The sequence below is a fragment of the Nomascus leucogenys genome, chromosome 22a (genome assembly GCF_006542625.1).
Source record: "Nomascus leucogenys isolate Asia chromosome 22a, Asia_NLE_v1, whole genome shotgun sequence".
NCBI classification, from domain to species: domain Eukaryota; kingdom Metazoa; phylum Chordata; class Mammalia; order Primates; family Hylobatidae; genus Nomascus; species Nomascus leucogenys.
The window spans coordinates 42,018,817-42,034,611 of NC_044402.1; the positions used below are offsets into that span (position 1 = coordinate 42,018,817).

General features: G+C 40.5%; 1 protein-coding gene across 12 annotated transcripts in view; it reads left to right on the plus strand.

Moving 5' to 3' along the window:
* Positions 1 to 15,795, plus strand: part of HNRNPC (heterogeneous nuclear ribonucleoprotein C) — a 59,172-nt gene that overhangs the window by 1,389 nt on the left and 41,988 nt on the right. For 4 of the 12 annotated variants that reach the window (XM_030803088.1, XM_030803093.1, XM_030803081.1 and 1 more), the window contains exon 2: positions 4,776 to 4,801. The exons of 3 other annotated variants lie outside the window; for them this stretch is intronic. The gene's annotated coding sequence lies outside the window, so the exon portion shown is untranslated. Of the gene's footprint in view, positions 1 to 4,282; positions 5,519 to 15,795 lie in introns of all 12 variants that reach the window. 5 more of the 12 variants (XM_030803083.1, XM_030803092.1, XM_030803085.1 and 2 more) reach the window with 4 other exon arrangements.

Sequence of the window (15,795 nt, forward strand, 5' to 3'; positions counted from 1 at the left end):
TCACAGTCTGTTAATCTCACAAAAACTAAAGCTGTTAAGCACAGTTTAAACCAATTCTGCAGGCTAAGAAATTCATCTGTAAGGCAACCTATTTGATAGGAAGTAAAATAAGGGTGAAAAACATCGCGACCCCTTTCTTAAGGCTTAAACATTTACATATTATTACAGGAACTTAAAACTAAAGTTTATCATTGTGCTGAACTGTTAGAAATGAGGTGAGGGCAAAAATAGATTAATTGGGAAATCATATGTAGTAAAAATAATGTTGGCAAAGAGAAATGTCAGAAATTAGTATTTAAGAACAGTTAATAGTAGTTGAAATTGATTGACGGACACTTTTCTTTGCCTCTGAGGTGTTAGAAATATGGGTTCCTTCCGGTCAGTATGTATATCAGCGTACCAAAAATTCTTGGAGTTAATATCCGAAACTGTTTGCCACGGTATTTATATCACAATTCTAGGTGTGTTCTCAACTAGATAGGCATTTAGTAACATTTTCATATTGGCTAGGGGGAAAAGTTGAAGAAGGATGGCCAGGTTGCAGGTTTTCTGACCTTTTTTTCCCCCCCTCATGCCAGTGCCACTCTCGGGAATACTTGGTGGTTGATGTTCCTTCTGTAGAGAATTTAAACAGCTTACGTTTGTAATTAAATCTCTAGAGGATTTGACGTGGCATTCGACCTTGTTTTGGATGGAATGGCTGTGCGAAACAAGCAAAGAATAAACTCCAAAATAGCTAGTTGCTCTAATTTTAAAGACTAAGGGGCAAATTATTAAATCTTAATATTTAAGTGTTGAATGTGAGAGGTGTTGGCTGGGGAGTAAGTTTGCGTAGGGGTTAGGAGAAATAGATTTTAATCCTCCTTACGCAAATAAGGGGACTTAACTCTGTTTTTTTAACCTATTGGAATTTTTAGTTTCTAATTCAAATTTTTTGTTGCCAGAAGACTAAAAACTGTAGATTTTTATTAAAAGCAGTTTTTTTTTGTTTTGTTTTTTTGTTTTGCGACGGAGTCTCACTCTTGTTGCCTTAGGCTGGAGTGCATGCAGTGGCACAATCTCGGTTCGCTGCAGCCTCCCGCCTCCCGGGTTCAAGCGATTCTCCTGCCTCAGCTTCCCGAGTAGCTGGGATTACAGGCGTGTGTCACCACACCGGGCTAATTTTTATATTTTTAGTAGAGACGGGGTTTCACCATGTTGGCTAGGCTGGTCTCGAGCTCCTGAGCTCAGGGTGTCTTGCCTAGGCCTCCCAAGGTGCTGGTGTTACAGGCGTGAGCCACCGCACCCGGCCCCAGTTTTCTAAATTGGTAGTTATTATTACTATTCTTAACCACATTATTTCAGGCTTCAAATACTTTATTAGTAGTTGTCTCTGGGGAGCATTATTTGCTCTTCATATGCATATTCATGTATTCTCATTGGAAATGGGAAGATTCTGGTTTTGTGCATACTAGATTTACTGGAGGATTGGTGAGAACCAGAACATTGAGGTGTAGCATAACTACAGGTGTTCTCGATATTGGAAATTTTGAGTTTATTAACATAAAAGGAAAAAGGTTTCTTTGGTACATTTACTATCATAGGTGTTTTTGGATTTATTTATATTGTATCAGGAAAACATTATTTGGTGCTCTAACTTGATTCTGTCACAGTACACTGGAAGCACAGGCACTTTGTTTAAAGAATTGATTGTAGAGGCTGGGCGCTGCTGCTCATGCCTGTAATCCCAGCACTTTGGGAGGCTGAGGCGGGTGGATCACGAGGTCAGGAGTTCGAGACCAGCCTGGCCAACATGGTGAAACCCCCATCTCTACTAAAAATAAAATTAGCTTGGCGTGCTAGTGCTCGCCTGTAGTCCCAGCTACTCGGGAGGCTGAGGCAGGAGAATTGCTTGAACCTGGGAGGTGGAGGTTGCAGTGAGCCATCGCACCACTGCACTCCAGCCTGGGTGACTGAGTGAGACCCCATCTCAAAATAATAATAATAATAATAATAATAATTGATTCTAAACTGGGGAATAGACAGATTCCCAATTTAAAATCTTCACAGTGGTTCTCAAACGTTAGCCAACACCAGAATCAATAGGGCTAGTTAAAACAGATTGCTATTATCTCTACCACCAGGGTTTCTAATTAAGTAAGTCTGGGGTGGGGCCTGAGAGTTTGCACTTCTAGTAGGTTCCAGGTGATGATGCTCATGCATCACTCAGAGAGGTACCCCTTTAGAAGAAGGGATCCAAACCTCAGGCAGGCTTTGACAAAGAATAACCTAGAGATACTTTTTTCTAAAACTATCTTTGAACTTTATGTAAGGATACTTTTTTTTTTTTGAGAGCCTCAAACTGTCACCCAGATTAGAGTGCAGTAACGTCATCTCGGCTCACTGCAACCTCTGCTTCCCAGGCTCAAGGGGTGCCCTCAGCCTGCTGAGTAGTGCTGCTAATTTTTTGTATTTTTGGTAGAGACAGGGTTTCGCCATGTTGCCAGGCTGGCCTTGATTGAACTCCTGAGCTCAGGTGATCCACCCACCCCAAGCCTCCCAGAGTGCTGGGATTACAGGTGTGAGCCACACCTGGCCTCAAGGAATATTCTTGATTGAAAATGGTGCTAAAGTTGGTCTTTTTATGAGTGGTAGCTCTTCAGTTTAATATAAATAACATCTTGGGAGATATCTGAACTTTTTGATATTGAAAGATAGAATTGGTTTCTTTTCACATTTTTCTTTATTTTTAAGCTTATGTCTTGTGGCACCTGTACAAAGGATTTGGTTGTGGTTGAACCATAAAGTTACGTGTCTTGAAAATTGATTACCAGGTTTGGGTTGTGGCTCCAAATAAGAAAATGAAATGTTTCACCATAACTGTATTTCATAAACAAGAAAAGAACATTCAGATGTATATTTCCTACAATTCTTCACAAACTTTTTCCGCAGTTTGTACATTCATACAGTTTCACACATCAAATGTAAAAACTGTCATTCCTGCACTGTTCTGCTTTTTAAAAATTTATGGTACTTGTTGCTGCTGTAGTCATTCATGTATAGTTGGCTCAAGGAACACTTCTAAAAGCTCAATTAAACATTTGTTTTTTGAGACAGGGTCTTTCTCTGTTGGCCTGGCTGAAGTGCAGTGGCATGATCAGAGCTCACTGCAGCCTCGAACTCCTGGGCTCAAGTGATCCTCGCTCCTCAGACTGCTAAGTAGCTGGGATTACAGGCTACCACACCCTGTTAATGTTTTTTGTTTTTAATAAAGTCTTGCCATGTTTCCCAGGCTGGTCTCAAACTACTGAGCTCAAGCCATGCTCTACCCCAGCCTGCCAAAATGTTGGGATTACAGGTGTGAGCCACCACACTTGGCCTTAAAATATTTTAATTTCCTCAAATTTACAAAGGAGAATAAGACCTCATGGCTAAATTGAAAAGTGAGTGCAGCTAGTTCATTGTTTGCACAAGGAGCTACAGTCTAATTGCAGTTCTTATTTTAGCTGATGAAACAACCAGTTTGTCATGGAAATTATTTTAGTGTGGTATTATGTACCAGATTTTTAGAATCCATAACTTGAAATTAGCTTTACATGCTACATAGTAAACAGTGGACTACAGAAACAAAAGTATTAACATAAGGACCTTAATTTTTTCACCTATTTTATGACCTTAAATATTCAGTAGCCATAATAGTCTTTTTTTATTCCATCTGTGTTTTCGTTTTGTCAGTGAGTGGAATAATGTGCTCCTTATTTAAAACATCTTTTCCCCCAGCAGTAGAACCTATTAGGTCTTGTGGTTTGATCACTCACTGGTTTTGAGAATAGATGAATCATCTCTAGTATAGATCTTCATGGTAGGCCATTCACCTTCAGTCTATTACTCATAGCAAAAACTTCACGGACTTGAAGTTTAAAACCCATGAATCTGCTTAGGTTTTAGAATCTCAATATTTGACGTTTGCTCACTATTTCATGTCTATTTGTTGGCCCAGTTTTTCTGTATTTTCTTTGCCCAAACTGCTCATTATCAAGATTAATATTTGGATATACTCTTTTTGAGACCCTCAAGGGCATATTGACATGGATTTAGTTAATTTTAGTCATCTACTGATGTTGAAGAATTGTGAAGACAGTCACTGGTAGAGGTGATTCTATGGAGGCTATCCCATCCCAGTGGAATGTTAATGCATTACCAAAGTGTGTTAGCTGCAGTAGACAGATGTTTCTGTCTTGGGGGTTTAGGGCACAACATTTCTGAGGAACTCTGACTCAATCTGTCCCTTCTCCTTTCACAGGGCAGCAAGGCGAACCCCATCCCTACTCACTGGAGCTCAGCTTTGATTTTTAACCTCCCTTCCCCACCCTTCCAGAACACACACATTCCATTCCAAAACTGATTTTATAAAGACATTTTAAACATAATGATGCAACTTGGTGTGCACTACGGCAAATGTACAGGTGTTTTTTTTTTAATTGTTTCCAAAACCGGGACCTGGATTTAAGATGTAATTTTTAAAATTTCTATTTCTATTTTTTCTGCAGCAGTTGGGTTAGAGGAGGAGGAGCCTTTTAGCCTCTCATAAACTGACCTCTCTACTTCCTCGTGTATTTTTAAGATTGATTGATGATGTGGAAAGGGCTTTGCTTGTCTGCTACTGAAAACTTTATCCTTGCGGTTTTTGTGGAAACTGCTTTTGGAAAGAGAAAAGAAATGAACTTTACTGACTTGACATTTTTGCACCTCCCGTTTTTCTAATCTGGGCTATTTTTATTTTTGTTTTTTTACAGTGAGATTTTTTTGATCTTCAGCTACAGTAAGTTATTCCAATTTTTTTTTAACATTTTTCCTGACTTTCCGCTGATTTCCTTTTTATTGTTGTTACTAGTTACTATTACTTATTATTATTATATTAATACTTATGATGGTGATGATGATGATGATAATGACACTGATGATTTTTAACCGGATTAAAATCGAGTTTTTCTGAATGTTTCTAAGAATTTCTCCGGCCTCCTGATTGACTTTGGAGTTTTGCATCTTGGGAGAGAAAGCGAAGGCATTAGTATTTTTAAGTGGTTTGATCACATAAACCTTTTCTCTCCCAACCCCACCCTTGCCCTCATCCCCTTCCCCACACTGAAAAGAATTTTACTGGCTGTTAAGTCTATGACCTTATTTTTCCTGATCTTTAACTTAACTGTTTTAGAGCATCTCTGGACGTCTGTATTTTTAATTTTTTTTATTTTTGTTTTTTTATTTTTAATCTTTCATTTGTTAAATTTTTAAACTGTGCTGCAATAAAATGTGTGTGGTACTACTTAACACTTATGATCGTGATGGCATTTTCCCTGAAAGCCATCTTCCTCCTGTTTCCCTTGAAATCCCATCCTGCTTTTCCTGTACACTACCCCTCACAAACCACAAGCTGCAGCAACATGGATGCCCAGCCTGGAGCAGCAGCAGCCAGGATGACCTGGAGCCAGGGGGGCCTTCGGAACAGATGCACACCCTTCCTGGGTGATGGTAAGAGGTGTGAGGTCCACTTGGATTCATTACAAAGACTAGGAAATAAACCCGTTTAACAGTTTAGCTGATGTGTATAGGTCATAGCCTCTGGAAGTTTTTGGATTAAGCCTTTTGTATGTGCATCTTGAGGTGTTTCCCAAGGGGGACCACCCCAGTTATTTGTAAACTAATGGAATAATATGAGTTGCTAATTAACTTGGGCTGATTAGAACATTTTGGACACTTGGAAAGAGCAGCTGAAGTTTAAAATGAAAGTGGCTTGTTTTAATGATTAGCAACAAGACAACATATTGGGGAGTCCTTTTTTTTAGATTATTACAAATTAGTAAACATTTTCTGTCATTTAACGTATTCCTTGGGTTTGTGACATTTTTAGATTATATTCTATTTAGACTTTTTATCTTATTAAAATTTCACAAGAGTCAAACCATAAGAGATACAACATAATATTAAAATGCTGTCTCACTGGAGGGTTTTTAAAAATTTGAAAAAAGGTAGGCTTTTTGACCTCACAAAGCAGGGAAATCTGTTTAACCTCTACATCCAAATCAGGAACCGTCTAAGGCTGACCCCTTTTATAGTGGTGACTCAAGGCCCAGCTAGATTTTGGGAATTCTAATTTGAATTCATAGAGTTCTAATGCTAGATTAGGAACTCTAATGTGTTCCTGATGGTAAGAAGGAATGAATTCTGTGTTATTCACAGGAATGGTGTAGAGATTAGTAAAGATGTGGATAGCCAAAGAGTAAGAATTTTAGCAACCCGTAGTATTTTACTCACTACAGCAAAATGTTTTGATAACCATTTTAGAGTTGCTCTGATAGATTTCAAGCTGGAGGATAATTAGATTTTATTTTGAAATATTTCTATTTTTTGTAGAGACAGGGTCTCGCTATGTTTTCTAGGCTGGTCTTGAACTCCTGGGCTCAAGCGATCCTCCTGCCTTGACACCCCAAAGTGTTGACATTACAGGCGTGAGCCACTGCACCTAACCTGGAATAATTTTTTGAAGGCATATTCGGTACTGTTGTACTAGGGTAAATCACAGACTTGCTCCCTTATACCATACTCGGATGAAAAGTAAAATCTAGTTAAAGTGAGCACCAAAGGTACACTCAAAACAGAATGGGAGAAAAAGCAAAAGATTCCTGGAAGTTATCTAGAAAAAGAATGGGAATCTTTGTTTTTTAAATACGTGCAAGTTTTATTGATGCCCTCTATTGTATGAGAGCTATTTTTTCTATTTCTTTGCTGCTGTCAGTGTATGGAAGCTGTCCACTATAGGTTTAGTTTGATTTATTCCTTGTTAATTCTGCAAATTTATTTTTATGGGACATGTTCTGTTTGGAGATATAAAAAATAGTTTATTATGTTTAAGGGCTTCGCAGCTTAGTGAGGGAGACACATGATTGAAATAATGTCCATATATGATGAGAGGTAAACACATATCCTATAGAAGCATGCCGAAATAAGCTGGGGACGTTGGTACCTGCCTATAAGCCTGTAGTCACAACTAATTGGAAGGCTGAGGCAGGAGGGTCCCTTGGCCCAGGATTTGAGAGGCTATAGTGTGTGATGTGATTATTCACTGCACTCCAGGCTGGGCAACATAATGAGACCTCATCTCTTTTTTTTTTTTTTTTTTTTTTTTTTTTTGAGACAGTGTCTCGCTCTGTTTCCCAGGCTGGAGTGCAGTGGCGCCATCTTGGCTCACTGCAACCTCCCCCTCCCAGGTTCAAACGATTCTCCTGCCTCAGCCTCCCGAGTAGCTCAGACTACAGGCTCGGACCACCATGTCCGGCTAATTTCTGTATTTTTAGTAGTGACGAGGTTTCACCATGTTGGCCAGGCTGGTCTCAAACTCCTGATCTCATGGTCTGCCCACCTCGGCCTCCCAAAGTGCTGGAATTACAGGCATGAGCCACCGCGCCCGGCCTTAAATTTTTGTATTTTTAGTAGAGACAGGGTTTAGTAGAGATGCCATGTTGGTCAGGCTGGTCTCAAGTTCCTGACCTCAGGTGATCCACCTGCCTCAGCCTCCTGAAGTTTTGGGATTACAGGTGTGAGCTACTGCACCCGGCGAGACCCCATCTCTTTCTAAAAAAAGAAAGCATGCAGAAATGGTTACCTAACTAACCCTAAGAGGTCAGGGAATCCTTTTTTTATTTTATTATTTTTATTTATAACTTTAATTTTTATTTATAACTTTAAATTTATAAATTTATCCCTTCTGCCTTAATCACATAAAGGGATTTTTATTTTATTTTTTATTTTTATTTTTTAAATAAGACAGAGTCTTGCTCTGTCACCTAGACTGGAGTGCAGTGGTGTGATCTCGGCTCACCACAACCTCTGCCTCCCAGTTTCAAGCAGTTCTCTCTCTCTCAGCCTCCCGAGTAGCTGGGATTACAGGCACCTGCCACCATGCCCGGCTAATTTTTGTATTTTTAGTAGAGACGATTTCATCTTGGCTAGGCTGGTCTTGAACTCCTGACGTCGTGATCAGCTCACCTCGGCCTCCCAAAGTGTTGGAATTACAGGTGTGAGCCACTGTGCCTGGCCGACGGGATCCTTTTAAGAGAGGTAGTGTACCGAAATGAATCTTAAGGCCAGAGAATAAAAGTTTGATTGCCATACATGCCAAGGAATTTATTATTTTATCCAGAAGCCAATGTGAGCCATTTTAGAAATATTCTAAACTGGAAAGTGGCATCAGATTTTCCTTTTATTTTTATTTTTTGAGACAGGGTCTTGTCACCCAGGCTGGACTGCAGTGACATTAACAAGGCTCACTGCAGCCTTGACCCCCTGGGTTCAAGCTATCCTCTGGTCTCAGCCTCCTGTATAGCTGGGACGACGGACATGCACCACAATACCTGACTATTTTTTATTGTTATTTTTTTGGTGGAGACAGGTCTCATTTTGTTTCCCAGGCTGGTCTCAAAAACTGGAAGATTTTAATTTTTAGAAATGTCTTTCTAATAACAGTATGGAAATGGTGTAGAGGAAATGAGATTAGAAGTAGGAGATTAATAAGGGAGATACTAAAATCCAAGGAGAATAACGACCTGGCTTGGACAAAGGTAATGCTAATGAGATTAGAGATTAGTAGGTAAAATTAGCATCTCAGGACAGATGTGATAAGGTGGACAAGAACACAGATTTGGCATGATTGCTGGTTTCTAGCTTCTGGGGTAGGGATAGATACTGGGGAATGAATGAAGGGAGCAGATTATAGTTTGAGGGTGGGAAAAAGAATATTTTAAACATCTTGGAGGTGTTCAAGGAACATTCAAGTATAAGATGTTTTATTAAGTATTTGAGTACTTATTTTGAAAATGATTATTAGGTTTGGGCATATAGGGATGAACAAAACATGTCCCTTGCCCTCTTAGATATTATAGATCATTGAGGGAAGAAACAAAGTAAATGGCACGTTTCACAGTCAGGATCGATGAAGGAAAAGAACAGCGTGGATGAGAAGATGGCAAGGGAACCAAAATTAGAACATGGAATTTGGGGGAGGCTGCCAGGGAAGGAAGCTTCCCTACAGGGAAGCTTAGTTAGCTACATGGAAGTAGCTAATAGTGAAGCTCATTCTGTAAGAAAACCATATGTGAAAGCACAGATAATGAGGGGGGAACAAGACTTGGCCTCCAAGTAAGAAATAATACTGGAAAATAATTACCAAGAATACGTAGATGAGGGATGGAGTTAGAGAGGTAGGCAAAGACCAAACATTGAGAGCACGGGACCTTAGAGGGTCTTGTTTAAGATCCTGTCTTGGGCACAAGTAGAATCTGTTGAAGGATTTTGAAGAAGACTCATCTTCAGGCTGTTGTGTAGGGAATGTTAGTGATGAGAACTAAGAGGGCAAGTAGGGCAGTAAGCTTGGAGACAGAGTAGGCCACTGTCTCAATCTCTTGAAGAAAATAATCATCCCAGGCCTAACAATAACTTGCCCTGGTTTTTCAAATGAGTTTTTATTGGGTGTATTAATGAGCAAAATCAGTCTAGGTAAGATAGGTTGAGAACTGATCAGGCTCCAGGAAATTACTAATTATTTCTGTGATCCCTTGTTGGGTCATGTAATGGCTTTCTTATTTGGCAGAAAAAAGTAGCAGGACATTAATTTCTCTTACAGAAGTATTCTAAACTCTTGACTATGTCCACCACTGTTAAAGTTGTGAGTTTGTGTTAACTTACTTAATCATCATCAAAACCTTGAGTAGGAGTAGATACTGTTACTCATGTTTTAGAGGTGAGAATATTGGAGTCAGAATTTAAATAACTTGCCTAAAGTTAGACTGCTTTAGTGGTTTAGCATGGATTCAACCCTGGGATTAAGGGTGTAGATTTCAACACTTAATGATAGTAGACTCCTTTTGTCTGTTTGGTATGTTGAACTTTTTTTTTTTTTTTTTTTTTTGAGACAGACTCTCACTCTGTCACCAGGCTGGAGGGCAGTGGCGTGATCTGGCTCACTGCAACCTCCGCCTCCTGGGTTCAAGCGATTCGTGTGCCTCCGCCTCCTGAGTAGCTGGGATTACAGGCATGCACCACCACACCCAGCTAATTTTTATATTTTAGTAGAGATGGGGTTTCACCATGTTGGCCATCCTGACCTCGTGATCCGCCCACCTCAGTTTCCCAAAGTGCTGGGATTACAGGCGTGAGCCACCGTGTCCGGCTGAGCATTCTAGAAAAAGTTTAGTTAAAGTTCCAAAGAACAACTTTGGGCTTTTATTATTAAAATTTTAAAACTAAATATGTTTTTGCCCTTGAATTCCCAACACCTTAAATGGCTTAAAGATGTGTATATGTGCAAGGTAGTAAATTGTTTAGGTAGATATATCTTGGTAAAATGTTACCATGGTTGTGGTGGCATTATTAATAGGGAAGCAAGCACATTTTAAAAGTGAGCTTTAGGCCAGATGCAGCAGTTTATGCCTATAATCCCAGTACTTTGGGGGGCTGAAGTTGGAGGATAGCTCAAGGCCAGGAAAGTCTGGCAACGTAGCAAGACCCTGTCTACAAAAAGCTGGGCATGGTGGCACACAGCTGTAGTAGTGTAGCTCCCTGGAAGGCTGAGGAGGTAGAATTGCTTGAGTTCAGGAGTTTGAGGTCAGAGTGAGTTATGATTGCACCACTGTGCTCCAGCCTGGGTGACAAGAGTGAGACCCTGTCTCTTAAAGTAAAAAAAGCGAGCTTTTGTTTTTTTTTAAGACTATCATTAAGCAGTAAGAAGTGAACTTTAGTTGGAAAAAAATTATTTATGGTTAAAAAAAAAAAACCACGGAGAGGAATGTGTTAACTAAGCCCAGGTGTCCTTTTTCAATCCTCATCTCACTTGACCTGTTGGTTCCATTTAACCAGATCTCTTCCTTGAAACGTTTTTATTTTTTTTTTACCTTGCTTCCGGGTTTTTGTTACATGTCTCTGACTGTTACTCTTTCTGTTGGACTGCCCCATGGTTCAGTCCTTCCACTTCTCTTTTCTGTCCACACTCTGGGTCCAATTTCATTCCGATTCATTCATGATTTAATACACCACCTGTAAGCTGATTTCGACACTTAAGATCAACCAACAGCCTATACTTTTCTTTCGAATGTCATGCCAATTCAGTTACCTGCATGACAACTCTGTTGAATATCCAATATGTCAACTTTAAAGTGCAAAACTGTGCTCCTGATGTTCATGCCTCAAACCAGTCTCTTGTGTACTGTTACCTTTTTCAGTTAATGAAACAATTTTTGTGTCTCTTGGGCCAAAGATTTTGGCTAGCCATCCTTGATTGCTATTCTTCTCACCTTTGGCCTATTAGAAAACCATGTTGGCCAGGTGTGGTAGCTCAGGCCTGTAATCCCAGCACTTTGGGAGGCTGAGGGAGGTGCATCGCTTGAGCTCAGGAGTTTGAGACCGGCCTGGGCAACATGGTGAAATCCCATCTCTTCAAAAATATACAAAAATTAGCCGGGAGTGGTGGCACATGCCTGTAGTCCCAGCTACTTGAGAGACAGGCATGAGAATCGCTTGAGCCCCGGAGGCAGAGGTTGCAGTGAGCCGAGATTGCACCCGCACCATTGCACTCCAGCCTGCGTGATAGAGCAAGACCCTATCACAAAAAAAAAAAGAAAAGAAAATCATGCTGTCAGCTCTTCAAAATATACCGCTACTCATATTGTCGACATTTGGCCCAATTTCAAGCCACCATTGTCTCCTGTGCATTATTGTATGTAACAGGTTTGTATTTCTTTTGTCCCTCCCCACTAGTTTTGTTCTTAATGTGATAGCTAGATTTATCCTAAAATGTAATGTTTGAAAAAAAAAAAAAATTTTTTTTTTTTTTTGAGACGGAGTTTTGCTCTTTTTGCCCAGGCTGGAGTGCAATGCTGCGAGCTCGGCTCACCGCAACCTCCGCCTCCCGGGTTCAAGCGATTCTCCTGCCTCAGCCTTCCAAGTAGCTGGGATTACAGGCACCAGCCACCATGCCTGGCTAATTTTTTTTTTATTTTTAGTAGAGACAGGGTTGCACCATGTTGGCCAGGATGGTCACCACACCTTGCCAAAATGGAGTTTTATTACTCCTTTGAAAAGGAATACTAGTCAAGTGAGTGAAGATTGATGTGGATTTGTGAGAGGAAGTACCTCATCTTTATCTTACCTTTGATCCCAGTAAAGTAATACATGCTCATAGAACATTTTTAGAAAATACAGCTATCCAAAGATAACATTTTGGTGTGTTCTTCCAGGCTTTTTGGGGCTTATATAATCTTCAGAAAGCCCTGTCATACAGCATATATATTTAAGTAATATTTTTAAATTTAACCTGAATAGCTTACGTTAGTAGATACAGATCTCTGAAAAATTTGTAGTAGTTACATAGTATTATATACTGTATAATAGTACATGGTACATTGCATGCTTGTACTATATTTTATTTTACCAATACACTGTTGTTGTACCCTTCCCCATTTTTTTCTTTTGTAAACAAAGCTTTGGACAGTCTTTTTTTTGAGATGGAGTCTCGCTCTGTCTCCCAGGCTGGAGTGCAGTGGCGCAATCTCGGCTCACTGCAAGCTCCGCCTCCCGGGTTCACACCATTCTCCTGCCTCGGCCTCTCCGAGTAGCTGGGACTACAGGCGCCCGCCACTATGCCCGGCTAATTTTTTTGTATTTTTAGTAGAGACGGGGTTTCACTGTGGTCTTGATCTCCTGACCTCGTGATCCGCCCGCCTTGGCCTCCCAAAGTGCTGGGATTACAGGCCTGAGCCACCGCACCTGGCCACACATTTAAAAAAGTTCTTAAGTTTGCTCTCCAGAAGCTAATACATGTAGCAATTTATTGACAGTGTTAGTGGCCACTAATACTTAATTTCCAGTTTTGTGAATTACTTTGGATCTTTTGCTTTAAGATTTGACCCTGTATTATTCTGAAGGGTTTGATAAGTTTTTAAGTTGAATAGTAAAAATGTTGATAGATTTTGAGTGAAACATCGATACAGTGTTGACTATATTTCTGTGTATAGTTTGAGATTCACATGTAATTTTTGTTTTCAGGTACATGCACATCTTTGGTGCTATCTTTTTTTTTTCTTTTTTTTTTTTTTTTGACAGTCTAGCTGTGTCACCCAGGTTGGAGTGCAGTGGCGTGATCTCGCTCACTGCAAGCTCCACCTTCTGTGTTCACGCCATTCTTCTGCCTCAGCCTCCGGAGTAGCTGAGAGACTACAGGCATCCGGCTAATTTTTTTTTTTTTTTTTTTTTTTTTTTTTTTTTTTTTTTTTTAGTAGAGATGGGGTTTCACCATGTTGGCCAGGGTGGTCTTGATATCCTGACTTCGTAATTCGCCTGCCTCAGCCTCCCAAAGTGCTGGGATTACAGGCGTGAGCCACTGCACCTGGCCAGCCTTTTTTTTTTTTTTTTTTTTAAAGACGGAGTCTTGCTCTGTTGCCAGGCTGGAGTGCAGTGGTGCGATCCCGGCTCGCTGCAACTTCCACCTCCCAGGTTCAAGCAATTCCCCTGTCTCAGCCCTCTGAGTAGCTGAGATTACAGGTACGCGCCACCACGCCTGACTAATTTTTGTATTTTTAGTAGAGACAGGGTTTCACCATGTTGGCCAGGATGGTCTTGGATCTCTTGACCTTGTGATCCGCCTGCCTCGGCCTCCCAGAGTGCTGGGGTTACAGGCGTGAGCAGCCTCACTTGGCTGGTGCTATCTTTTAATTGTGAAAAAATTTCACGTACACAAAAGAGAATAGTATAATGAACTTCCATGTACTTGTCCCACTTTAATAATCCTTGGCCAGTCTTTTATTTGCATCTACATCTCCCCATCCACCCCCTTCCCATGTTATTTTGAAGCAAATTCTTGATATATTTCATCTGTAGATATTTCAGTGTGTATTTTAAAAAGAATTAGGACTTAACCACAATTATCCCACCAAAAACATTTAATAAATTAACTATTTTAATACTAAGCATATTTAGAGGCCTGGTGTGGTGGCTTATACCTGCTCTTTGGGAGGCCAAGGCAGGCACATCACTTCAGGCCAGGAGTTCGAGACCAGCCTGGCCAATGTGGTGAGACCCCGTCTCTACTAAGAATACAAAAAAATTACCTGGGTGGGGTGGCGCATGCGTGTAATCCCAGCTACTTGGAAGTCTGAGGCAGAAGGATCTCTTGAACTCAGGAGGCAGAGGTTGCAGTGAGCCAAGATACTGCCACTGCACTCCAGCCTGGGTGGTATAGTGACACTTAAAACAAAAACAACAATAAAAAAAGACCAACAAATCCATTTAGTATCAAAAGTACTACCCTGAGAACTGAGTAAGGCATTCCTCAATGCGGCTTTATTTCTACGGGGATAACATGATTGGTGGGGTCTTTTTATTTGTTCTTTTGCTAACATAGTCCTGTATGGAATTTTGGAAGTGTTGTTTACTAAAGGTAGGTTTTGAAATTTTCTTAAGAGTGGGGGTCTTATGATTATACTCATTGGTGATACAAATCAAACCTTTTACTATTCTTAAATTTAGATATAATCTCCTGTTTTGGCTGTTTAAGAGAATACTGTAGTAACTTTTAAGTCAGATATCCTTGTTAAAAATTATTCTGGGCTGCTAGGTTATTATTTTGTTACACCTGTCTAAAATCTTTTATCCATAATTTAGAAATTTTAAAATCTCTGACACATTTTGCATTTGACACCAAGACTCAATTTGGCAAAAAAACTGATCTCAACTGATGTGAGATTATTTATGTTCTATGTGTGACATTTACTGAAAATTTATATGTATTCCTGCAGAAATAATTTGATGTGATAACTGTGCTCTCCCAGATGCTACACAACAAAAAAAGCATAGTATTTCTAAAATCTGAGACTCTTTTTCCTAATACATGTGTCTTTTTTTTTTTTTTTTTTGAGACGGAGTCTCCGTTGCCCAGGCTGGAGTGCAGTGGCGCAATCTTGGCTCACTGCAACCTCTGCTTCCCGGGTTCAAGCAGTTCTCCTGCCTCAGCCTCCCAGGTAGCTGGGATTACAGGCACCCACCACCACCACACTTGGCTAGATTTTGTATTTTTAGTGGAGACAGGGTTTCACCGTATAGGCCAGGCTGGTCTGGAACTCCTCACCTCAAGTTATCTGCCCGCCTTTGCCTCCCAAAGTGTTGGGAGTACAGGTGTGAGCCACCACACCTGGCTGCAAGCATTGTAGACCAGAGACCAGAGTAGACTTAAAGTATACTTTGTTACAACTCATGCTCAGTCTGAGGTCACTGATAAAATTGAAACTTATTCTATAAGATAACAAGGAAATGAAGTTTTTTTTTTTTTTTTGAGGTGGAGTCTTGCTCTGTCCCCCAGGCTGGAGCGCAGTGGTGCAATCTTTGCTCACTGCAAGCTCTGCCTCCCAGGTTCCCACCATTCTCCTGCCTCAGCCTCCTGAGTAGCTGGGATTACAGGTGCCCACCACCACGCCCGGCTAATTTTTTGTATTTTAGTAGAGACGGGGTTTCACCGTGTTAGCCAGGATGGTCTCGATCTCCTGACCTTGTGATTCACCCGCCGATTACAGGCGTGAGCCACTGCACCCGGCCGGAAATGAAGTCTTCAGAATGAATGTTGGCCCTTTCTATTCAGAAAACAGCCTGTGCTCCAGCATAGCATCATCACCATCTGGGAGCTGCCTAGGAATAGAGTCTCACCTTATCCCAGTAGTACCAATATGCACATTGAAAAGAACGAATCTAGAACACTTTAACACTCCTTTTTTATTA